This window comes from Struthio camelus, chromosome 9 (assembly GCF_040807025.1).
Source record: "Struthio camelus isolate bStrCam1 chromosome 9, bStrCam1.hap1, whole genome shotgun sequence".
Taxonomy (NCBI): domain Eukaryota; kingdom Metazoa; phylum Chordata; class Aves; order Struthioniformes; family Struthionidae; genus Struthio; species Struthio camelus.
In genome coordinates this window covers 16,045,799-16,063,202 of record NC_090950.1, presented here as the reverse complement: position 1 = coordinate 16,063,202, position 17,404 = coordinate 16,045,799, and the positions used below count along the sequence as shown (strand labels likewise).

Genomic DNA, 17,404 nt, shown 5'->3' with positions numbered 1-17,404 from the left:
AGGATACTGCTCAATCCATACTGCAAATTCTTGCACTAAACAAAAAAAAAACCTAGCAAACAAAAAAAGTAAAAAAGTCCAGATCAGTGGGATTTGAGAAGTTCTTTACAGCTAGAAGGAAAGAATATTGTGCTCAGTTCCTGCATGCCCACAGAAACAAGAACTACTCGTGCGTTTCAGCAACAGACCTTATTTGTGAGAACATTTAGTAAAAAATATTTGCCATGCTTCGTCATTAAAGTGTGAGCTTATAATGGTGTATGTAATGAATTTACTACCCATTGCAAAACATCAGTGAAGCAAGACACTGTGGTTGCTCCCACACAGAATTGGGCTGAGGTCTGCACTACACAGCTTTTGCAGAAAAGCCTCTAAGAAACACGCAGTGAATGCCAGCAGGCAGAATATTTTGGTGAATATCTCCTTGTCAACAGACACATCACCTCTTCAAACAATAGCTAAGCCAAAACAACAAGCTTTTCTTGTTAGTGCACTTGTTCTGCACATCTCTATGAAGGTTTTACCTCCCCTTGATGACAGAGCTACACTGGATTTTGGAAACAAAACCACTGGAAGAATTGGTGTTAGTCATCACTAACGTACCTTATAGGAACAAGTGGAGAAAGGTACCAGCACATGGCACAGCCTTTTACTGTTGTGGTCCTTGAGGAATAACTCAACTAGTTAATGCTTTTTCAAGTAGCCAGACAGGTATAAAAATTGAAAGAAGAAAATTTATAAAACCATCAGAGATGTTGGGAATAACCTGGGAACCAATGCCAAAATTTCAGAGATATTTGTTCTATGCTTAATATTATGCTCTATTACTTAGAGATAGCAAATTTGCACGGCTTTGCATGTCAGCTTCTACTGGGAGCAGAAATCAGTGATGAAGAAACAGATATAGTTTTAGAGAAATCTGCTTACTTGCAAGTTGCACCATTGTCCAACAGTCATCAAGAAATTGCTCTCAAATAAATCTGTTAACCTTACAGACGGTGCTTCTGTTCTACACATGGAAGTGGGTGCCTTGTGTACCTTCTGGACCACTCCTAATTTTCTTAGCTTCTTCATTTCATCCAGCTGCCTACACTCAGACTTTTCCTCTTAAAAGCTACTTGTCCAAAACAGCACATCACAGAGAAGCAAACCTATGTATTTCTTCCACTTCTGTACAGTTTCTCAACAATTTGAAAGCGGTGCAGCTGCCAAAAATGCATTTTGGCCTACCACTGACAGTAAGGCTCAATGCTATGCATCTCTTGCATCTCTCAGAGAATTCCTCCTGAGCACTTATACATCATTACCACCACATGCATAAAGCATGAGTATTTTTTGCCACAATAAGGCAGCCTATAAGGAGGACCCTCTCTTGCTCCCAGAGACATGGAGATGGCAGCTGATTCAATTTCTCCCACTGTTGCTGACTGAAAAGAACTAGTCAAAGCTCTGAAAACTTCATATAGACGCTCAGACAGTATTTCCCATTCTCCTTCTTATAACTAAGATCTGTTTATTATCTCTCCTAACAAGACAAAATTCCACCAGAAATCTAGAGGACTTGAAACAAACAAATGGTTGAAACAAACAGTTGAAATAAAAGCGTTAAAATATTGACCTCATATTTTTACCTGTAACAGCAGCTTTTGCTTAGATTCTTTCTCAGTTTCACCTTGATCACTCTGAAAACCCTTATCAGCAGAATTTAGGAGAGCAGAGCCAGCCAGGGTTATTCAGAAACTGCCAAAGCAATTTCACTGCTGAGAGTGTTTCATAGCTGCTCCTGCAGAAACCTCCAATTTTGGAAAACTCATTGGTATGAGAACTGGTCAGAAAATATAATGGAAAACAAATATATTCCCCTTTTCTTTAGCTCCTTAACAATCTTTGTAAAGTGCTTCTGAAACCTCTGGAGGTGAAGTAGTATCAGGGTTGCTAGTTTAATCATCTTGACACTAGCCTGAGCCCATTCGATGTTATGGGAACCTGAGAGCTCACTGCTCAGGTACCAGAGTTACAAGACTTAGCACAGATATTTATGCATCTAACTTCCTTTCTTCCTCAAAAATGACTTTCTCTCATAATTTATTGAATGCATTTCATGGAGACATTCAACTGCCATTGACTTTCTGCCTCTGAAAAATTTGCTTGTGTCCTTTTAAAAATATTTCTGCAAATATTCCAAAATAAGAATAAAGCATCAGTGCCATGTTCCTTACTAACCTGTTGCACAAATGATCTTTAGCAAATAAACAGTAAACTAATCAGAAAAGCCATTTCTCCAAAATACTGAATACAGATGGGGGTGAAGAAGGGAGCCCATATTATGAATGAATTTTCAAATCAAAAGAGAAAAAACAGGAATTATATATTATCCATCATGAACAGCTTGATCATCCCCTTTTTACATACTGTCTGGTTTAAAGACCAATTGTTCCAGATGGCACTCCAATGAGAAAATACAGGTTCACCTACAATATTAACTAGAGATGTTCAGAAAAAAATAATTGTAAATAAAAATATTATGTTGTGGTAGCATTGTAAAAATGTTTTTCTTGGCTCTTGAAGATTTTACAAAACTAAAACTACAGACTGTACACAGCTGCTTTTCTTTGAAAATGGATTTTTCTCAGTTTAGCAAAACTGAGACCTAGCGAAGAAAAATCCACGTTTGCCAGCTAAAAGGCAAAGTGTCTCTGCAGAGTAGACCCATGGAAACACCAATGACCATATATGAAAACTGGGTGAAAATGACAGCTTTGCACATCTCTCATCAAGGGTTAACGCCTGAGCCTGAAATACATTCAGTTTTACTGTAACCGCACTTAAAGGTTATCAGTCATATGTAATGAAAGTGTGAAACTTCAGTAAAATTCTCATCTTTGAAGTTCATACACTAAAGAAGAATCTGTCACAGTTGTAAGTAGCTCTTCTATACACATTAAATTAGGAGAACAATCTCTTAATTTTCACCTTTTTAATCTTTTGGGAAAAAGAGTCCCACGTTCATACACATTGAACATTTGAAAAAACTTTTTTTAAGAATGCAGCACTACAAGCACTATTATTTTTTTTTCCTTTTTCCCAAAGAATATACCTTTTGCTTAATACATATTTGAAGTTTTATGTCAGAAAAACCATGCCAATAAATCTGATATCCTTGCAGCATCATTTTGCTTTGTTTCATTGGCAGAGTTTCCCAAATATTAGCTTTTCTTCTTTTATTTAATATTGTAAAATTCATACTTCTAGAAGCAGCTTTTGAATCACCCCCTGAAAGATCCTCTCTGCAAACTATCAAAGCACCAGAGGATATCAAGTTAGGTAATTAAGAGGTCATATGAAGAATCCCTCCCAGTGATACTAATACCTTAAAAAACACACATAAAAAAGGACATAAAAGCAGATCTGTTAGGACAGAATTGTTCTTATCCATTCAAGCTGACAGGAAAGCATCAGAGTAAGTAGAATCAAGAGCATATAGAAAAGTCCTTCTTCCCTCCAAGACAGAACAAAAAAGTTACTACTGAAACTCTGAGTTACCTTCTTCCACAGAGGTTCACATTATCAAATTCTGTAGAGACAAATATTAAAAAGCATGATATTCAAATGCATTTATCTCACCATATTGTAAAATTAGATCTAGAACTTGAAGACAACAAAAAAGTTTTCTATGTAACTAGTGGGAGAGATGGGGAAGGAATAAATAAAATATTTCAATGCATAAAATTCTAGAAAACCTGACCCACAAATATAGTTTGCTCCTGCAAATTAGGACCACAGTCCTGGTTTTTCACATATTTTACATTTCAGCACTAATCAGTTTCTTTGACACCTCTCAGCTTCTCTTCTGCACTTGAAATTACTTGCCATAACAAACTGTAAAGTATTTTCAAGTCCATTTCTCATAGGACTGCTTGACTCCTGGAGCCCACACATCTGAGTTTTCTCTCCATGGCCCCTGGGATGTATAATGGGGGGAAGAAACAGGCTGGAACATTAAGTCCGTCCATCCCCACCCCTCCCCACCTAGGCTTTGAAATGTTCCCTGTTTGACTCCTTATAAATAACTATACCCATGTTATAGTACAAACCTTGAGCATCCACTCCTCTTGAGAGAGATGTCTACAATTCAGGCACACTTTAATGCCCAAAATATAGCATCTTACTTACCAAACAGGATTGCTTAGCAAGCTTAAACAGTTTCAGCAACTCTCAAGACTCCCCTCCAGCAGCTGTGAACAGCGGGCTGATCTGACCCAGAACAGGCTACTCGAAATCCATGCTTTGTGCACCAACTGCAGGAATTTCTTCTGTGTCCTTCACTGCTAGAGACTCATCCTTTCCTGGCTGAATCTCTTGGAAAATTTGCTGCTAGTGATAAAAGATTCCCTACTTAGTAACCTCTGCCATGATGCCTATAAACAGTACAAAATGATAACAATTTGTTGCTAATCTACGACAACAGCTTAAAGTATAAACTGGGCTTGTTTTACTGTTACCTTCTCCAAAACCTAGCGCTGTGCCATCCACGTACTATATTTGGAATTATGCCTAAATTGTTCTGCTCTGGGTGAAGATCGTCTTCTTGGCCCTCCATTTCTACAGCACCTTTCATGGAGATGCCTGATCCTTGCAGTGCCTAGATCCTAGATATTCCCATCATATAACTTATTTCTACTACTACTTATATTAACTGTAGTATATATATCATATGGAGAATGATTATTTCTGACAGTGTCATAAGCAAAAGTCCAGGCTTTGCTTTATGTGAGCCCATTTTTGAATAACATTATTAAAATACAAGGTTATCACTTAAACATTACACATAATGCCTATTTATGATATCAGTGCAAAAGCAATCAGTATTTCCCTTTCCGAAACAATAGCTTACCAGCCTTCAAAAACTGGTAGTTAGGTCTTTGGTAACGTACTGCATTTACTGGCAGCACTACAGTAATGGAAATTCAACCCTTGTATTTTAAAACTTCACATGAACCTTGACACACTGTATGCCTTCACAATGTTGCGTCTGCACTCAATCATTACCTTCTGCAGAAAAACCAATACGTTTGTCTTTTCAGCAGGGTAAGTGTGTGACAGGTGTGTTTGGCTAAGCTGCAGGGACCTAGACTGTACTTCAATGTGGTACATGCTAGCAGCAAAAGAAAAATGCTGCCTATGGAGAAAGGAGATTGAAATTGGATATATTTACTGTACTCGTGGTAAAAGAATTCACAGGATCCTTCCCCTGCTTTTCTAGTGTATCTGTCTTCAAAATCCTGCGTTCTTTTACGGATTTTTGGAAGGAGGACTTCTCTGGTACAGGGTAGAAATCAGGGCAGGCAGTGAGCCAGCTCAATACTTACTCTGAGAGCTCTCACTACGGATTTTTAAGGATCCAAATCAAGTCAGTGCTCTATGTGACTCAGAGCAAGAACCTCCCCTAAGTTTTCATAACCTTGTAAAAATCCATAAACTCTACCTGCTTATTAGCTATTCCTGTGAGTGGGTTCTGAGATGGGCTCATGCTTCTTTTTTCCTTTTTAATTTCTCCAGGTATCGGTTTGTTCCACTGAAAACCAAGGCATTATCAAAACTTCACTGTTTCCAAAAACACTATTGTTGTACAGTGGTTAGCCCTAATAGAAAGAACCTCTAAGATGTATGAGCATCTAACCCCTAGGGTATTATTAAAACACAGGTGTCTTATGTACAGAAAATAGGCAGAAGTTCTGCTGTACTACTTTAACTGGCTATTAACACACCTATTATTTTATTCTATCTTTTTCGCCAAGAACACAAGCTGGTAGTTGAATAGCCTACTGTTCTAGAATTTACATTAATAAAGTAGTTAAATGTTATTGGGTTAGCATATTCAGCATATAAGATTAAATCCTAGCACTTTCAACACTTGTCAGCCTTGAAAAATGTGTTCTGTAAGTATAAAAACATTCCTAGATATGCTGGAAAAAATTATCTAAAACACGTAGATATACAAAGCAGTTTAAAAAAGGGTATCTGTGAGCCTTTTGACCCCCAAATCATATTCAATATATAAAATATATAAATTCTAGAGATACCATCTGTTTTTTGATGCCCTCAAATGCAAGTAATATTTTTCACATGAAAAATATTTCAAGGCAGATCTGACATCTTGGACATCTCTCTAAAGTTACAGAAGTCATAATGCATTTGTGGACTGCAGTGTCATTTCTCTCCATGGTTTGTCAAAGAACTACAAACGTCAAGGGCTACTTAGTCATCTGCAATTCATCAATTATCCATGTAATACCAGTTGTTAAGAAAACTAGCAAAATCCAGAAGCCTCATAAAAAAAGCCAAAGAAAGATGGGCCTCAATTAAATAAATCATTAAATATCAGATCTTTGAATTGCAAATACATGACTTGAACACTTAGTTTTCTTGTAAGGGAAATCTGACCATGCTGTTCAGCTATTATTCATTTTGATTAACTACTCAGTATCCGTTTTTATTACAACCATTTAAAAACAATCAGGTTCTGGTGGAGGAAAAGTTCCATAGTAAATGGACTCATGGCCCATTCACAGTAATTAGAAAGGAAACTGCAAGATACACAACTATTCTCTGAGTTAAACACAGTCTTATCTGCTGAAACCTGAGATGTGCACTGACTAGTAAATGCCACTGCAGGCTTTCTTTTGCAAGTTACCACTTTGTATCAAACTGAACTAGGAATTAATATAACCTAAGCCTGAGAACTTTGAAACATTTTGGATGTAAATCATTCTGCCTCTACTTTCATGCTGCTGCAATTACATTTTTGGTTCCCCAAAGAACATCCAGTGTCCACCAAAACTTGGCCTTGGACTCCTTTATTACTAGATAAGGATAAGCATAAGTTTATTCCGATTTGTGATTGCAAAAGAGAAAACATTTACCAAAAGGAAATCACTAGAACAAAACATAACATCCACCTAGAACTTGCAGTGGTTGCAGGCTGCTGAACTGATTTCCTTCCTCGGGCATCTCAGCTGCCTAGACTGAGGGACTATTTCAGCTTACATCCTCCCCTTATTGTTTTTCCTTTGGAAGAAACAACTGTTACCCTGGTTCGTGGTTTTCTAATTAAACTCTTCTTTTTGCTAAATATTGAGCACAAATAAATCTTAAAAACAGATCCTGACTCCCAATACCCCCTCTTTCTGAATTCAATATGCTTATATCATTGTATTCCAGATGCAAATGAGCATGTTTAGCTCACTTGAAACAAAAGCACTTCGAAACGTAAATCTGTTCTCTCTGCCTGACTTTCCTGTGGTATTGGGGGAGAGGGATCTTCGGTTTCTTTTTTTGTTTGGTTAGTTTTGTTTCTCTTTAAACTTGGTTCTCTCCTCTAAAACACACATGAAAGGGAGAAAAATTTGACTTAGCGACCCACTTCTATGGTACATTTTCAACTTTCTCCAACCTAGACAACTACTTTTAGCTTATTGAAATGCTTCCTAAATCATTAGAAACAACTCATTACTCAGATACCATATAACTCGTACCATTTTCAACTTATCCCCAGCATTTTACACAGACAAAATTTGTCCCATAGAAATGGATGGATTTAAGAAGTCGCCATATTCAGATTGTGCAGTACCTTCTTCCCCATGCATACCATCAATCTTTAGGAAATCCATCAGGAAGTTGTTAAAGTTCCTCTAGTTATGAACTGGCCTATTACCACAGAGGATATTTTCCTATATGACTTGACACTTCATCCTAGATATCTAGAACTGGCCAAGGAATAACAAATCTTAGTATTGATTTTAATAACAGTTATGTAACAGGAGGAACCTCTCCCCGGAAAACAATAAGTTGTGAATATTTCTGAAGTATCAAAGTGTGATAAATACATTGTAGTGGGTAGTTGATTTAGATGCAGTTTTTATGCAACTCTAGTTTTCTTGCACACTCCAAGATGGCTATGATATCTAAAAATAACATCAGTTTCTTCTTTTACCTTTCCAAACCAATAAAAGGCTAAAAAATAGCCTTGAATCAGTTCTGTACTTATTCTGAAGATTTCATCTTCTTTAAAACAGGGATACCATAACAGAAAATAAAAACATTAAATATCTGGGAAGAGTAAATATAACTAGATGCAAAATGGTTTCTGAGGCTGGCTGTTTTCCCTGTCCTTTGACAAGGACATCATTAGAAAGGCAAAGAGCTCCCACAACAAGACAGCTCTATCCTGTGAGTGACCAATGGAAGTCTGATTTAAAGTGGCATCACAACTTTTAAAAATATATAAGGCCTTAGACTTATGCACTTCAGAGATTAACTGTTACAGTCCTGATCAGAGCTGCTCTTAAGCGTTCTCACTCTTTTTGTATCTATAGTCATCTACAGTTTCACTTTAATCATATCTCCCACATCTCCTAGCAGACTTCCTTAAAAATTTGATAGAAAAAGGAAAATATTCCTAATGACATCCTGTACCCTTTACATATTTTCAGAGGGTTTCCTTAAGAATATTAAGTAAGAAGGTAAGAGATTGTCTTCCATTTCTCTTCAAAACCAAATGTTCACTCTTAACACTTCATTTCTGTACATAGTTGATTTTCCAAAGCATACAAATTTAGAGCTGTTTAAATACGTAAAGCTCATTTCTAAAATCATAAAGTAAATCAAATCACACGATGTACAAATGAGACCAAAAGCATGTTTTAAATCCTAAAACTCATTTTAAAATTATAGTGAAATGCTAAGAAAATGTGCATCTAGTAATCTAATTCAATTGTCGACAACGTGACCTTCAGAGAAAAAGCAATGTTTAAAATTTCAGTATGATAATCTATTAAAAATTACCACTACTTTAGAAATTGATAGCATAAGTGACAATATAAGGCTAAGATCTGAAATCTGTTTGCAGATACCACATTTTTCAAAACATAGACTTAAAAATTAAGAAGGATTCATAGGAATCCCAAGAATAGCAAGGCATGTCTGTTGCTGGAAAAGTCTTCAACCACTACGAATCTGAAAGCTTGTCAGGCACGGTCTGCAAGTCAAAATAGCATATTTTTTTAACTTGAAAGTTATCTTCCTTGACTCACCCTTTAAAGGGGGTGCCTCCAAAGTCCCCTATTAACATTACTTATGTTCCTTAAGGATACTGCCAGCATCCATTTCAAACATATCTGCAGTTTCTTAGCCTTTTCAGTGTTCATGCACCTGACCCAGAACCATTGCCTTCCCTCGGAACTATCAGATGATCCAAATATATCTTTGCTCCACAAATACTATGCACTTTCACCTGTGTTTTAATTCATTCTTTAGGTCAGGATAGAGATCACTGAATTTGAAGGGTGTTTTTAGTCTACAGTAGCTTACATGGTTTGGGGTAAAAATTGGAAACCAGCTATCACTTTTATAGGTACTGAAACCTAGCCACATTTTCAGCAGACAGAGGCAAAAAAGTTGTACATGTATGTACACACGTACATACACACGTGTGTATATATAGAGAGAGACAGACAGACAGAGAAAGAGAGATAGATATATACACACACACAGAGGTTATACAATTTGCCTAAAGCAGAATCCCTTTTAATAGAGTGACCAGAAACAAGTCCTACAATCTCACAATACATCAGGCTATGTCACATGGCCCTAGATGTACTTGGGAAGTGCAGAATCAATCAAGAATTGGTGTGCTTTATGGACAAAAAGCATGTGGAGAACACACATGGACACTTGTACATATACTACAGTATTGCTTGTGTGCTCTGGCCCAGGCTAAGGGGGATCCAAAGTAATAGCCCTATTTTACACTACAAGAAAATGAGAATTACTTATTATAGAAGCAGCACTGGAAGAGCATATTTGGACTGATGGGACTGAGCTACAAGAACTAAACCCACTAAACACAATCCTCTAACACAGGCTTAACTAGTAACACAGAAAGTAAATCTGAATAATCTGTAGTTAAACTTTTTTTTAAAATGTACTCTAAAATTTCTAGGATGAAATCTTTGTCCTTTTGACAACAAAATTATCACCAAGTTTCTGTTGCATGATTTCATCCTAGATCTATAAAAGATCACCTCTATGAGCTTTCTTAATTCCAAAAATAAAAAAATTAAGTATTCCATTTGCGCAGTGCATATATTTTTTTCTTTCCTTTCTCTGATGTTTTATCTGCCCAATTGTCACCATCGCACTGCAACTCTGACAGACTTGGTTCATGTCATGACCTGTAATGTGTAGGAATATAGACCAATAAAAACCCACCTCTCACTGCTAAAACATACCCAATTTGCTATTCAGCAAAAGTAGATTAATCAACAAAATGGCTCATTGCTTAGACGCAGACTTTAGTGTGGCTGGGGCTTTCACATCTCCCAGGAATAGCAATAAATTCAGACTAGCAAGGAAGTCTACAAGAAATTTTGGAATGCTCCTTTTCAGTCAGCAATCAGAAACCTGGTCACACTTGGCCAATGAGAAAAAAATGTGTAGGGGGTAAAACCTAACACAATTATGATGTTTTACCTACTGAAGCTGTGCTTGCTTGTTCTATGCAATGATTTCATTTTTTGTTTAATGCTTCAAACCACTGTCTCCGATTTCTAACTCGTGCTAGGTTGTACTCCAAAGATGGTGAAATGATACCTCTCCAAATCATGTAGTATGCTAATCTACATGATATTTTAAAATGTGCTAAAGTGAGACTGCTAGCAATGAGTTCACGAAAGCTTCTGGAGCAGCTATAGCTTGCAGTCCATCCCAGTTACTTTTAATCCACACAAATACACTTCATATTGTGGCTAATGTAGTGGTTCCTAAGCAATATAATACTTTTTTGCTTGTCTGCAGAGTGGAAAAGTTCTGATATTCTACTACAAAAAAGCAGTACTAGACAGAGACCCAGGACACATTATCCGATTAGAAAAGTACAAGGGTAGTCATGCAATTGTATTCATATCACACATCAATTTTAGGGATAACAGACAGCAGAAAAAGGGCCTCCTGGGTAAATCCAAGTCTGACATAGGTGATGTGTTTAGTGGGCAAACGTGTATGTCCAAGTAAGGGGGGGGAAGTGCCTACGAATAATAATAATATTAAAATGTTGACAAAAGATTCCTGTTTATAATTATTACTCACTTTTGAGAATACATCACGCTAATATTACAAAGTTCTACTTAAAAAATGCACCAGCTACAAATATCTTAGAAGACTTTTAACATTGTAATGGCAGCATAATGGGACACAAGTCACGAATATAATCAGATAACTCCAGACAAGTCTAGAAATAAGGCAGAACAAAAAACATACGGCAAAAAATTGTTTATAGGAATATGACTTCTCCTTTTCACAAGGATTAGCCTTGAGGGGATTACTGTTGCTCCATCACATAGGAATATTCTCATACCTCCAAAATTCAGGCATTAAAATAAACAGTCTCCCTAGAGTTCTTCTACAGTGAATGCACATAGATGAGGTCCTTGTGAGTGTACTTCAGATAGGCTTTATCAGAGACCAAAAGATATTTAAAATTCAGAGTTGCGATCCTTCTTTTTCATTATTGACAATACATGGAGTTTAAAGAATAGTATCCTAAACTGAGGCAGCATAAATACCTTTATAATTGCCACCACAATCAGGAATGACAGTTCCTTATCAGTAAGGCACTAAACTATAAATACAATAGTAGCATGCAATCTTAGTTATAACTCAAATCAAAAATCTTGCTTAAGAATTACTTAAGATAAGAACAAGGTGATGATTATTCGGTTCCAAATAATAGCCGGGTATACTAACACCAGTGTAAGATCAGGTTTTAGGTACTTAGACATAAGATCTGCTGATCAGAGTGACTTAGATAAGGACAACAAAGCAGGGCAATGAGGCTATCAGACTTTCCACACATGAAATATCAGTATTAGCTGAGAGACTATATATAATTTGCACAGAAAAACCGTAAAAAGAAAAAAGAAGAACAAAAATAAATAGATAAATGATGTACAAACTAAAGAACTCAGAGGAAGTTTAGGCAATGCAGTTTCCTTGTTCCATTCAGTAAGCAACACTCTGAGCTATAAGAGACTGGGTTTAACGACTTTGAACCACAATGTTAATGTAAGACAGTTTTGAAACAAATCTCTCACTCACTCCCCTACTTCCAGCTCATGGTTTGGTCACAGAGCACTGTCGATACATGTGAACTAGGTTCCTTTCAGAGAAACTAAGCTAAAAATTCCTATCCATGTGCAATGTCTTCCAACCTCAACACATACATACAGGTTCAAGCCAAGAGCTGAACATATGTACATCTGAAAATGACGTGTTGTTTAACAGCTTCCTGGTTTACAAAGTGTACTTTGCTGAGGACTTACCAGGGAAGATAAATACATACATACGGAAGTCCAGGGTACAAGACTCAATGAAGCCTGATGAAAAACCTCAGATATGTACACAGTATCAACATGGAGACATTAGCGCCAATGCTTCAGTCTGCTGACTGGCTCCTATTGCACTGAAGTGCTTGTTACAAAAGGCATAACCTAGGTACTAACAAAGACAGTACCATAGGAAGATTAGCTGTTCTGCAAGTAGGGGACAGGACCTTGTAAGACACTTTTTCCTCCAATTATACTTACTGTTAGGATAACAGAGTTATACAAACTGTAAACGTTTATAAAGTACAGCTGTGTCCACAAGCAAAGAATTTTTATAAAACACATGCAAAAGTCTTCTAACAATGTATTTATTTGGTGATGATGCAACTGTATATCTTAGCAAGTAAATGCCCTATAAAAACTGGATATTGATCCATAGTTTGTAGCATAACACAAAATTTGGTGACATTTTAGACAGTGCACAATACCATGCGTCCATTCACCAGGTTCTTTTTACCTAATTACCACCTTCCTGAAAGCAGCAGGAAATGAGAAGATCCCAATCCTTTGTTTTCCATTGCCAATTATTCAGGAAAAAAAAATAGGATGTTAGTACAAAGTCTATTTATACTTAGTGAATGAATATGATTGTGCTTAATGATTATCCTGAAAATAAAATTAGGATATAAAAAAGGAGAAAGAGAAATATAATTTAATATAATACATATAAATAATTTCACTATTAGGAAACAACAAAATACCATCTCTTCTAACAAAGGTTTTAACAAAAATTCTAATAAAGCTTCAAATGATGCCTTTGGGAAAAAAGCAGAACATTTCAAGCTATTAGAAAAGTAATTAGAAAAAACCTGTGATGGCATAGCTGACAACACCTGCAGAAGAGACTGGGTAGAACCGTAACAATATACACAGCTGAGAAGGACTGCAAGGTAACAGATATTTGCCCTTTGGCTTTTTAAATTGTTTATCTTCCCAGTTAAGTTCCCCTCAAAGTACACTTTGTAACCAGGAAGTTTTTAAACAAAACAACAACAAAAACAAACACAACCACCGGCATGTAAATCAAAGGACTTAAAGCTGTAGTCTTGGCGGCAGAAATCCTTCTTTGGTCAAGTCTAAGCTTCCTTTAGAACAAATGAAGGGACAGCTGCCAGCTAAATACTAAAAAAAGAACCAGTAAAAAAAAAAAAAAAAAGAAAACTAATTGCACCAACACAAGGACTTATTCATGTGCTATCCAGATGGAGGTAGGTGCCTCTTCCCATATTGGAATTGCAGGTTACTTTGCCACAATAGAAATAGCTTTTATATAATCTTTATATACTTCCAAAGAGCCCACAAAAATCAGAAAGCTAAGTAATCAATTGCCCAAGAGATGAAAAGAAAATATCTGCTAAGGTACAAGTGATACACTTACTCACTGAGAACTGTCAGATTTACAGGAAACCAGACAGACCCATCCCAGCCTGAATAACCAAAAAAGATGAGAACTGTCAGTCCAAAACTAAGCTGCATTAATAGCTGACGGCAATGGAATGCACTGCTCCACTATTTTGGGTTTCATAATTATTTTTAGAGAAAAAAAACACAAAAGAAAAACATGCAATAAACTTTGAAATTTGAATTCCTTTAAGAAGAAATAGGCCTTCAAGTTGGGTAATTTGGGATTACACCAAGGACAGATTGAATGGATACATTAAGTTTCCATTGAGAATACCAAGAACTAGCAAGTTAAGTATACACAGAGCCATCCTGTGCAGGACAAAGACATTCACTACAATTCTTTGACTAACAGACTAGCTACTTGGAATTCTGACCTACAAAAATGCTCTTTCTTTCTATTTGAACATGAGCTGTATATTAAACAGTGTATTTTGCTTTGAAGTATATTCTGCTTTCACCCCTCTCTGTTCTCAGAAGACTGGAGCTAACCCACCAAATACAGAAAAATAACTTTAAATATTTTTTCTTTTAAAAGTCATAACTTTCTTGACTTTTTCTGACCTGAACCAACATGCAAATCAGTATTTGTGGGAAAAGGTTATTACTAATGCTTATTAAGTTTGTGTAGCTTTTGAACCATGTAAAAGAGGTATATTCTCATACCTCAAGTGTGGCAACAACAGTTAAATCTGCTGCCAAAACAACAGATTCTTCACTGTCCTAACACATGTGCAAACTCTACACATAGCAGTTACAAGGCCTTCTATGTCTGGCAAAGGCTCACGAGTGCAGTAAACAGTGTAAGTCGAATTTCCAAAGACTTTTGCCTGCAAGGATAGTGAAAAACATTTATAAAACTCACTACGAACTTAAAAGTTGTCATATCTGGAGAGTCACATTCAAAAAGTGAGAAGTCAGCACAACAGCAACAGGGAAAGCAGATTTTAAAATACCCTAAAATTAAACTAAAAGCAGGTGAAGGTCTATTTAAACTGGCTGTAGATCTTTGAATGTAATCTGAAAATAAGGGAACAGCAAACAAAAACTGTTCTTATTCAAATCTCATAGCAAATAAGATGGAGATCAGCCTTTTTAAAGGGCTGAAAGCCACATATGATCATATTTCAGTATCTTGATGGTAAGACCATGAGCCAAAAACAAGGACTTGACTCTCCATTCCCCACCTTATTGTTCTCAGCAGTGCAATCAGAAGCAAAACAGTCTAAGCTGTTTGAGGAGAAATATAGGGAAGAACATGTTATCAACATTTCAAAACACGAATTTATGAAGAAAAACAGAATCAACACCAGGTCCATGTGTACCACTCTCATAAAACATGAGAAAGGAAGATAGAGTGAAATCTTGAAAGTATTTCATTCTTTTATTTTCCACTCAGAACTGCTGAATCCAAACACACTATACATTCACCAAATAACATGTTTCTTTATCCAAGCGATGTGATAATTCTCCACATAAAGTTATTATCAGCTGTCATAGATGCTAAGATGTCAGACAGTGGGCAAATATTGATTTTAAAAGCTTATTAAAGTGAAACCTGGGATATTGAGTGTGGTGCAGAACACAAGTTAAGTAGATTAAGGATTAGATGCCTGCATCACAGACCTGTCACAAAGCCGAATTCAGAAAAGCGATATATTTCAAACCCTGCACTATTAAGGCATTCCAATCAATTTTCTGGAAGCAAAAACAAAGCACCTGCTTATAGTTTCAGATGAAGAGAAAGCAGTCACTTTCTAACTTAAGCTAAAACCAAGTCCACGGCATTTCAACACAGCTAAATACATTTGCCAGAAACAAATATTCTGAGCCTACCTACAACTATTCATGTAAAATCCATAACAGATATGAACAACAAGATTACAGTGGAATTTACAATTCAGTAGTGCACATCTAGACAGACAATTTAGAGAACCGAAAACTGAAAGGTTAAAATCCTTTACCTAGAGAATAATTACCGTTTCTTGAGAAGCAGCCCTAAAGAGACTTGGTAGCCCTAACAACAAATTAATTCAGTACTTAGGACCAACCAGTACTATGCTATAGAATTTTTTTTTAAATGCAAGTTTGGATGTACGAAACAAAGGGCAGATGGGGAAGGAGAAACGAGGAGGTAACTTTGCTTCTAATATATGTGTATGTGCAAACTCTGTGTTTTGTGTTATGTATGTAAATGCTGATAGAAGTTGTCCAAGTATCCAAGAGGTACTGTATTTCTATTTGATCAAATGGCATTCTGTATCTTCTGAAGGATGAAAAAGGGCAAAGAAAGGAATCATTTCATTTAGCAGAAATAAACAAACGGCTGGAAGAAGCTGGCAGATACTTAGAGTAAAAATAAACGCAACACTGAGTGAGTGAACTACTACTCAAACAAGTTAGTGGTGTCTATGGTGTCTAACATTAAACTATGTCTACTGTATCTTCAACTCTGAAGAAACAAGAGTAGGTGAAATCAACACTTACGATGTTTACATTTGATGGATCCGATTTCCAAAGGCTTGAGAGCACTGCGAGACAGGACAGAACAGAACCAGGAGGAATTTGGAAGGCAACTTAAACAGCCTGCACACCAAATCTTCCAGCTGAGAAATGTACATCGCTAACTTGCATTCCTCTGATTTCTCCAGGCACTTTATGTGCCTTTTACAGAAAATGCTTAGAGATAGTCTTTGAAGATCATGTCCCACAATGCAATATATCCTAATTTGCACTTTGCAGGTTCCATGCAACACACTAATGAAATAAGAGCTTAGAGCTATGAATCATTTCAGAGAGAAAGAACAGGAGTCCATGAAAGCACCATTGCTAGTGAACGCAGAAAACAGTAGGTATACCATTTCTTAAGTGCTTCTTAAAGGTAGACAAGGTCTCTACTCTAAGTGTGAGGAAAGTTGCATTTAAGTCAGAGTTTGTGTTAAATCACGGTAGCATATAAAGTTGAACATATTTGAAGTTGCACATAAAAGAGTACATGATCAAGAAGTACTGGTGTACCTGGTAAAAAGTGGCACATCTTGAAGTTCAAGGTGGCAGGGATCAGGCTACACCCTAGCAGCTGCTGAAAGAAAAGATGCAGTGGTTATTTACGCTAGCTTCTTAATACCATAATGATCTTGACTATCTGAAGCTAACCAGACAATTTTACAAGTTTCACTTTGCAAGTCTACCATTCCTGAAGTTGTAAGTTGTGGTAGCAGGACTGCATCTAGAAGAAAAATCCAAGTGTTTTTGACTTTTTTTTAAATACTATTTACATAGGCTCAGAAAATCAGAAGGAAATCACTGCAGGATTTAAATCTATTTAAAACTACTCACTGAAAATCCAGAATAAAACAAATATCAGAAATTAGTATGATTTTATATTAACTACTACAATATTATATTGAAGAGCTAGTATTGCAAGTAATATAAATGGCTCAAATACAAGGAAAAATAAGACCCTGAAAAAAAGGGAGAAGGTATCAACCTGTTTAATTTGAAGCTATTCAATCTTTCAGGTCATAAAACAGGAAGCTATGACTCGATTGAGTTGTCTTTAG

General features: G+C 36.4%; 1 long non-coding RNA gene across 1 annotated transcript in view; it reads right to left on the bottom strand.

Annotated features, from left to right (window-relative positions):
• Window positions 1-17,044, bottom strand: part of LOC138068154 (uncharacterized) — a 226,772-nt gene extending 209,728 nt beyond the window's left edge. The window contains exon 1 of the long non-coding RNA XR_011142809.1: window positions 16,860-17,044. This is a non-coding gene — a long non-coding RNA (uncharacterized lncRNA). The remainder of the gene's footprint in view (window positions 1-16,859) is intronic.
• Window positions 17,045-17,404: the final 360 nt, after the last annotated feature.